The sequence below is a fragment of the Macaca fascicularis genome, chromosome 19, assembly GCF_037993035.2.
Source record: "Macaca fascicularis isolate 582-1 chromosome 19, T2T-MFA8v1.1".
In the NCBI taxonomy this organism is placed as follows: Eukaryota; Metazoa; Chordata; class Mammalia; order Primates; family Cercopithecidae; genus Macaca; species Macaca fascicularis.
Genome location: NC_088393.1, coordinates 56,910,375 through 56,919,481, shown reverse-complemented (window position 1 = coordinate 56,919,481; position 9,107 = coordinate 56,910,375).

Genomic DNA, 9,107 nt, shown 5'->3' with positions numbered 1-9,107 from the left:
GATTAAAAGCACAATCGTCATTGATATCACAGAGCCTCCAAGTGCCTTGATCCATTTTAACGGGTTAATGGCTGCGAATCCGTCTGCAGCTCCTTCAGGCACTTTAGTACCTGGCATTAGTGTCAGGTGTGCCTCCAAGGCTTGAAATACTTGTTCCTTCAGTTTTGCAATATCTAAAGATAACTTTCCAGTATGACCCTATGAATTCCCACTCGTGCTGTTTCATTACACAGATGAGGAGTAAGGCAAGAATCAGAAGTATCTCAATCACATTGTAATTGCATTCTATATTCTAGACTAACTACTCGATCTCCTAGCCACATTACAGTTTGTTGGAGATCATTGATTTGATTAGCTAGGTTCTGGTCTATATTAGTTTGGGAATTCCACAGCAAAGCAGAATTTTTCTGCCATTTATTTATTTATTTATTTATTTATTTATTTATTTATTTGAGACTGAGTCTTGCTCTGTTGCCCAGGCTGGAGTGCAATGGTGCGATCTCAGCTCACTGCAAGCTCCGCCTCCCGGGTTCACGCCATTCTCCTGCCTCAGCCTCTCAAGTAGCTGGGACTACGGGGCCCACCACCACACCCAGCTAATTTTTTGTATTTTTTAGTAGAGACAGCGTTTCACTATGTTAGTCAGGATGGTCTCGATGTCTTGACCTCGTGATCTGCCCGCGTCGGCCTCCCAGAGTGCTGGGATTACAGGCATGAGCCACCACACCCGGCCGAGCATTTTCAATTAATTGTGTGGAATGAACCACGTATGAAGAATCAGAAATTACATTGAGAGGTGTTGGGGTGATCAGACCCAACACCAGGTCGTGGGGGCGATGAAGTCTGGCGGAGTCAAAGGAATGAGGAAAAGACAAGTTTGAGAGAGAAAGTGGGACCGAAGGCCATCGCAAGTGTGGAGGCTGCAAAGGGCCTGAGCTCTGGGAGCCCACACTACTTATTGGCGCTCAAACAAACAGGTGGTGAGGATGTGAGGGTTGAAAGGGAACAGTGTATCAAGTGAATGGGAAACATATGGCTGCTTGAGATAATGGGAGTGCTGGAAGCAAGGAGCCAGCAAGTCCAGCAGACATGCAAGCCCTGCCTCAGCTTCTCTCCCAAAGCTCAGCTTTTCTCCCAGCAACAGGCATCTCAAAAGCAGTCAGCACTTCAATTACAGCTACAAGCTCTGCTTTTTTTTTTGAGACAGAGTCTCACTCCGTCACCCAGGATGGAGTGCAGTGGGGCCATCTCGGCTCACTGAAAGCTCCGCCTCCCATGTTCACACCATTCTCCTGCCTCAGCCTCCTGAGTAGCTGGGACTACAGGCGCCCGCCACCACCCCCGGCTAACTTTTTGTATTTTTAGTAGAGACGGGGTTTCCCGGTGTTACAGGATGGTCTCAATCTCCTGACCTTGTGATCCACTCGCCTCGGCCTCCCAAAGTGCTGGCATTGCAGACGTGATCCACCATGCCCGCCCCGAGCCTGCTTTTTGAGCTGAAGTATAGGGCATCTGGAAAACTTTACTTTGTGATCCAGAATAAGAAGCTTTACCATTACTAGGCCCATCTGTAAAAACATTTTCAGCACCTTCAATTGGTTTAGATTTAGTTATTTTAGGGAGAATCCAATTAGTTAATTTCAAAAATTGAAATAATTTTGTTTTCGGAAAGTATCAAGAACACCTATAACTCAGCTAAATGGGTTTGCCAAGTAAGACTATTTATAAAGGCCTGTTTTATTTGTGCCTTTGTGGGAGGGACAATAATTTTGCCAGGATCATATTCCTGTCATTTAACAATTGAAGTTCTCCCATTTCCTATCAGAGTAGCAATTTGATCCAAATGAGGAGTTAGAGTCCGTGAATTCATATGTGGAAGAAAAAGCCATTCTACTAAGTTCTGCTCTTGGACAGTAACACCAACCGGTGAACGCAGAGTCAGAAAAATCAGTAAGTCTGAAATAGTTTCCGGATCTGTTCTAGAAAGTGTTCCTTGCCCTGCTCCAGTAAACCAACAGCTTTTAGCAGTGTGCGTGACAGCCATCAAGAGCATGCCACATTGCTGCAGAAATCCTGTTTATGGCCAGTTTCTTTAAGGCCTGTTTATGACAGGGTTACGGCTTGCTACCAACAACCTGGTCGGCATCGTGAAAGATTTTGTTGCACCTGAGCTCGGTGGCTCACACCTGTAATCCCAGCACTTTGGGAGGCCAAGGTGGGTAGATCACTTGAGGTCAAGAGTTCAATAGCCTGGCCAACAAGGTGAAACCCCGTCTCTAATAATACAAAAATTAGCCAGGTGTGGTGGCGGGCACCTGTAATCCCAGCTACCTGGGAGGCTGAGGCAGGAGAATCACCTGAACTTGGGAGATGGGGGTTGCAGTGAGCCAAGACCGTGCCACTGCACTCCAGTCTGGGCAACCAGAGCAAAACTCGGGAAAAAAAAAAAAAAGAAAGAAAGAAAGCAAGCAAGGAAGGAAGGAAGGAGAGAAAGAAAAGGAAGATTTTAATGGAGGTTTTTTGGGCATAGAAGGAGAGATGGCCTTCCAAACAGTGGCAAACATCTATACAGAACAAAGCTGGATGCATTTAGAAGAGGACTAAGACACTGGAGCCAGGGAGAGAGGGGAATACATGAGAGGTAAAGGTGGAGCGGTCAACTCGGCCATTTGTGAAGGGTGAAGGCATTCGCCCTGCGGGCAGTGAGGCGTGCAGAAGGCGCTGGGGCATGGAGAAAGCCAGCATGGAGTCATCTTCAAGTGTTAGAAAAACACCTGCGAGGCCGGGGGCGGTGGCTCGTGCCTGTAATCCCAGCACTCTGGGAGACCGAGGCAAGCAGATCACCTGAGGTCAGGAGGTCAAGACCAGCCTGGCCAACATGGCAAAACCCCGTCTCTACTAAAAATACAAAAATTAGCCGGGCACGGTGGCAGGCACCTGTAATCCCAGCTATTTGGGAGGCTGAGGCAGGAGAATTGCTTGAATCCAGGAGGCAGAGGTTGCAGTGAGCTGAGATCGTGCCACTGCTCTCCAACCTGGGCAACAGAGCGAGACTCTGTCTCAACAAAAATAATAATAATTATTATTTTCTTATTGCTGCACTCCAGCACCTCAGAGAAGGCAAAAAGGTAAACACTGAGTAGAAAATGTGCCGGGCATGGTGGCACATGCCTATAATCCCAGCACTTTGGGAGACCATGGAGGGCAGATCACCTGAGCCCAAGAGTTTGAGACCAACCTGTAAAAAATTAGCCAGGTGTGGTGGTGTGCATCTGTATTCCCAGCTACTAGGGAGGCTGAAGCGGGAGGATCACTTGAGCTGGGAAGGTTGAGGCTGCAGTATGCTACGATGGCACCTCTGCACTCCAGCCTGGGCAACAGAGTGAGACTCTGTCTCAAAAAAGAAAAAAAGAGGCCAGGTGCAGTGGCTTATCCCTCTAATCCCAGTGCTTTGGGAGGCTGAGGCAAGCAGATAACCTGAGGTCAAGAGTTTGAGACCAGCCTGGCCAACATTGTGAAACCCCATCTCTACTAAAAATACAAAAATTAGCTGGGCGTGGTGGTGCATGCCTGTAATCCCAGCTACTCGGGAGGCTGAGGCAGGAGAATTGCTTAAACTTGGGAGGCACAGGTTGCAGTGAGCTAAGATCACACCATTGCACTCCAGCCTGGGCAACAGAATGAGACTCTGTATTTGGGAGAAAAAAAAAAAAAAGGCTAGGCGTGGTGGCTCATGCCTGTAATCCCAGCCCTTTGAGAGGCCAAGGTGGGCGGATCACGAGGTCAGGAGTTTGAGATTAGCCTGACCAACATAGTGAAACCCCGTCTCTACTAAAAATACAAAAATTAGCTGGCGTGGTGACGCACGCTTGAGATCCCAGCTACTTGGGAGACTGAGGCATGAGAATTGCTTCAACCCGGGAGGCGGAGGTTGCAGTGAGCTGAGATCGTGCCATTGCACTCCAGCCTGGGCGATAGAGCGAGACTCCATCTCAAAAAAAAAAACAAAAAAAAAACAACTTGCGAAATTAAAGATCACACAGAAAGTGTCAACCAAGCATGCGGTAGGAAGACCCCGTGCCAAGAAGCGAGCATAACATTTATTCATTAACTCATGTTCACCAGAGTTTTCTGAGTGTAAATTCAATGCCAAAAAATAACATCACATGCCAGCTAGGAACCAGGACTTTGGATCTAGCCTGCCTGGGTTCAAATCCCAGTTCTGCCTTTTACTGGCTGTGGGAGCTTAAGCAAGTGCCTCAGCCTCCCCTATTTGCCTCATCTGCAAAATGAGAGTGATGACTGTAATGTCCTTGCACGTTGTTGTGATGACGGAATGAATTGTTATTTATGGCAGATCTCCTGCTTGTGAGGGGCCCTCCACGTACTAAGTGCTGTAGAAGTGCTTGCTACTATGTATTAGCTTTTATCAGGTTCCTGTTTGCTGCTGAGACAAATGCCCATCATCCATAATAATAGTAGTAATGGCAATAGTATAAGAATTCTGGGCCGGATGCCAGATGCCGTGGCTCATGCCCATAATCACTGCACTTTGGGAGGCTGAGGCGGGTGGATCACTTGAGGCCACGAATTCGAGGCCAGCCTGGCCAACATAGTGAAACCCTGTCTGTACAAAAAATATAAAATTTAGTTGGGTGTGGTGGCACACACCTGTTGTCCCAGCTCCTCGGGGGGCACTGAGGCATGAGAATTGCTTGAATCTGGGAGGCAGATGTTGCAGTGAGCCAGCATCGCACCACTACACCCCGGCCTGGGCAACAGAGGAAGACCCGGTCTCAAAAAAAAAAAAAGTATTACTTTCTTATTGCTGCACTCCAGCACCTCAGAGGAGGCAAAAAGGTAAACACTGAGAAGAAAATGTGCCGGGCACATGCCTGTAATCCCAGCACTTTGGGAGACCATGGAGGGCGGATCACTTGAGCCCAAGAGTTTGAGACCAACCTGTAAAAAATTAACCACGTGTGGTGGTGTGCATCTGTATTCCCAGCTACTAGGGAGGCTGAAGCAGGAGGATCACTTGAGCTGGGAAGGCTGAAGCTGCAGTAAGCTATGATGGCACCTCTGCACTCCAGCCTGGGCAACAGAGTGAGACTGTCTCAAAAAAGAAAAAAGCCGGGCGTAGTGACTGACGCCTGTAATCCCTGCATTTTGGGAGGCCGAGGCGGGTGGATCACCTGAGGTCAAGAGTTTGAGACCAGCCTGGCCAACATGGTGAAAGTTCATCTCTACTAAAAATACAAAAATTAGCCGGGCGTGGTGGCGGGCGCCTATAGTCCCAGCTACTCGGGAGACTGAGGCAGGAGAATGGAGTGAACCCGGGAGGTGGAGCTTGCAGCGAGCCGAGATCGCGCCACTGCACTCCAGCCTGGGTGACAGAGTGAGCCTCCGTCAAAAAATAAATAAATAAATAAATAAATAAATAAAGATGGCATTTTATTTATCTATTTATTTATTTTTTGCAGGTTTTATTTATTTGAGACAAAGTCTTGCTCTATTGCTCCAGCCTGGGAGACAGAGTCACACTCCGTCTCGAAAAAGAAAAGAAAAAAAATTTCTTTTTTGTAGAGATGGTGTCTCACCATGTTGCCTAGGCTGGCCTCCAACTCTTGGGCTGAAGTGATCCTCCCACCTCAGCCTCCCAAAGCACTAGGCATGAGCCACCGAGCCTGGCCCAACTATCCGTTATGCATAATTGTAAAGTCTGGCCAGACGCATTTCTACTGGAGCTGATAAAAAGGCCAATGGCAAACATTTTTTAGGATTTCCCAGAATCTTGAGTCAAGGGGAGGGGTTGGCCTGGCAACTTTCCCAGACTGGGTAGGGTGTTTCTTGTCAGAGAGCGAGAATTTCTCGGGCAGCTGCAGTGGTCTCCCTTGATCCTCTTGGAGTTGGGGCCGAAACAATCCACTTACCCCATACACTAGAACATGGTTCCTTTTTTTTTTGAGACAGAGTCTTGCTCTGTCACCCAGGCTGGAGTGCGGTGACACAATTTCAGCTCACTCACTGCAACCTCTGCCTCCTGGGTTCAAGCGATTCTCCTGCCTCAGCCTCTCAAGTAGCTGGGATTACAGGCGCCCATCACCACACCCAGCTAATTTGTATTTTTAGTAGAAATGGGGTTTTGCCATGTTGGCCGGGCTGGTTACAAACTCCTGACCTCAAGTGATCCACCTGCTGCGGCCTCCCAAATTGCTAGGTTATAGGCGTGAGCCTGAGTGACTTAGTTTAATGTTATTTATTTATTTATTTTTTTAAGACGGAGTTTTGCTTTTGTTGTCCAGGCTAGAGTGCAATGGTGCAATCTCGGCTCACCACAACCTCCGCCTCTTGGGTTCAAGCGATTCTCCTGCCTCAACCTTCTGAGCAACTGGGATTACGGGCATGCACCACCACGCCCGGGTAATTTTGTATTTTCAGTAGAGATGGGGTTTCTCCATGTTGGTCAGGCTGGTCTCAAACTCCCGACCTCGGGTGATTCACCCGCCTCAGCCTCCCAAAGTGCTGAGATTACAGGCGTGAGCCACCGTGCCCAGCCTTGTGACTTTATTTTAAAATGCTACTCTGCCATGTGACTTTTTTCTTTTATTAAGAGACGGGGTTAGTAATCTCAGCTACTTGGGAGGCTGAGGCAGGAGAATTGCTTGAACCCGGGAGGCGGAGGTTGCAGTGAGCCGAGACCGTGCCATTGCACTCCAGCCTGGGGGACAGAGCGAGACTCCGTATCAAAAAAAAAAAAAAACAGAGAGAGAGAGACATGGTTGACCTGGCACAGTGGCTCATGCCTGTAATCCCAGCACTTTGGGAGGCTGAGGTGGGCAGATTACCTGAGGACAGGAGTTTGAAACTGGCCTGGCCAATGTGGCGAAACCTGTCTCTACTAAAAATACAAAAATTAGCCGGGCGTGGTGGTGGGCGCCTGTAATCCCAGTTACTCAGCAGTCTGAGGCAGGAGAATCACTTGAACCCAGGAGGCGGAGGTTGCAGAGAGCCAAGATCGAGCCACTGCACTCCAGCCTGAGCGATAAGAGTGAGACTGTGTCTCAAAAAGAAAAAAACAAAAAAAAAAGAGACAGGGTTTCACTATGTTGTTCAGGCTGGTTTCAAACTCTTGGGCTCAAACAGTCTTCCCTCCTCAGCCTCCCAAAATGCTGGCATTACAGGCATGAGCCCCTGCACCCAGCCCGCCGTGTGACTTCTGACTAACCCGAACCTGGGAATGCCTCCAAAATGTCTAGCAGATGTGTTACTCTTTATGTAGAAACACGTATTTACCAGCCTTTCCTCCGGAACAAGCCTTGATGTTGTCACATCCATCACAAGATGTATCGTCCAGAGCCACCTACGCTTTCCTTCCAGAGCACAGATATACTTTCCTCGAGATAGAAGCCCTGAGTACGGGGGTTGCAGGGCGTGATCTGTCATCTTGCTGCTGCCCAAGACGATACTTCTTTTTTTTTTCCCCAGATGGAGTCTTGCTTTCCAGCCCAGGCTGGAGTGCAGTGGCATGATCTCAGTTCACTGCAGCCTCTGCCTCCCGGGTTCAAGTGATTCTCCTGCCTCAGCCTCTTGAGTAGCTGGGATTACAGGCACCCGCCACCACACCCGGCTAATTTTTGTATTTTTAGTAGAGACAAGAGTTTCACCATGTCAGTCAGGCTGGTCTCCAACTCCTGACCTCAAGTGATCCACCTGCCTCGGCCTCCCAGTGTTCGGATTCCAGGCGTGAGGCACCGCACCCGGCCAAGACCACACTCTGTAAGTTTCCCCCTAATAAACCACCCTGTATTGACAAACTAGATGTGTGGGCCTCATTCTTTGGTTTCTTGGCTCCTTTGGCATTTGGGGATCGCTTTGCCTATATGAACCTTTCACAGAACACCATTTAGGACCATTTTCCAGATTCAGTCACTGAGGCTCAGCTCTCCTCATTTTCTGAGAGAAGCAAAGAGAGGCTGCAGCTGATGTTTGCTATGGTCATTGTTGAGGTGCAGCTGGGAGGGCATGACATACATATATCTTCCCAGGACATTCCAGGGAATATGTATTTTTGTTTTGTTTTGTTCTGAGACAGAGTACCGCTTGGTCACCCAGGCTGATGTGCAGTGTTGCAATCATGGCTTTCCAGGCCCAGGCAATCCCTTCACCTCAGTCTCCCAAGTAGCTGGGACTTACAGGCATGTGCCACCACATACAGCTAATATTTTTTCTTTTTAGAGACGGGGTCTTGCTCTGTCACCCTGGCTGGCGTGCAATAGCGTGATCTCGGCTCACTGCAACTTCTGCCTCCTGGGTTCAAGTGATTCTTGGGCCTCAGCCTTCCCAAGTAGCTGGATTACAGGTGTGCCCCACCATGCCCGCCTAATTTTGGTATTTTTTGTAGAGACGGGGTTTCATCATGTTGCCCAGGCTGGGCCTGAATTCCTGCCCTCAAGTTATCCGACTACATCGGCCTCCCAAAGTGCTGGGATCATAGTTGTGAGTGACTGTGCCTGGCCCTATTTATTTATTTATTTACACAGGGACAGGGTCTTCCTATATTGCCCAGGTTGGCTTCAAACTCCTGGGCTCAAAAGATCCTTCCTCCTTGGCCTCCTGAAGCGTTGGGATTATAGGCATGAGCCACTGCACCTGGGTTATTAGTTTTTCTCAAGAAAGGGTCTCGCCCTGTCTCCCAGGCTGGAGTGCAGTGTCGTGGTCATGGCTCACTGCAGCCCTGACCTTCCATGCCCAAGCAATTCTTCTGCCCTTAGCCTTCTGAGTAGCCGGGACCACAGGTGTATGCCACAACACCCAGCTAATTTTTGCCTTTTTTTTTTTTTTTTTAGAGATGGGGTCTTGCTATGTTGCCCAGGCTGGTCTTGAGCTCTGAGCTTGAGTCATCCTCCTGTCATCCTCTCCTGAAACCCCCCCACCCCCCCACCCCCGGCCTCCAAAGTGCTGGCCTTATAGGCATGAACCACTGTGCCTGGCCAGAATTTCATTTAAACAAATGCTCCTGGTTGGGTGCGGTGGCTCACGCCTGTAATCCCAGCACTTTGGGAGGCCCAGGCAGGCGGATCACGAGGTCAGGAGATCGAGACCAT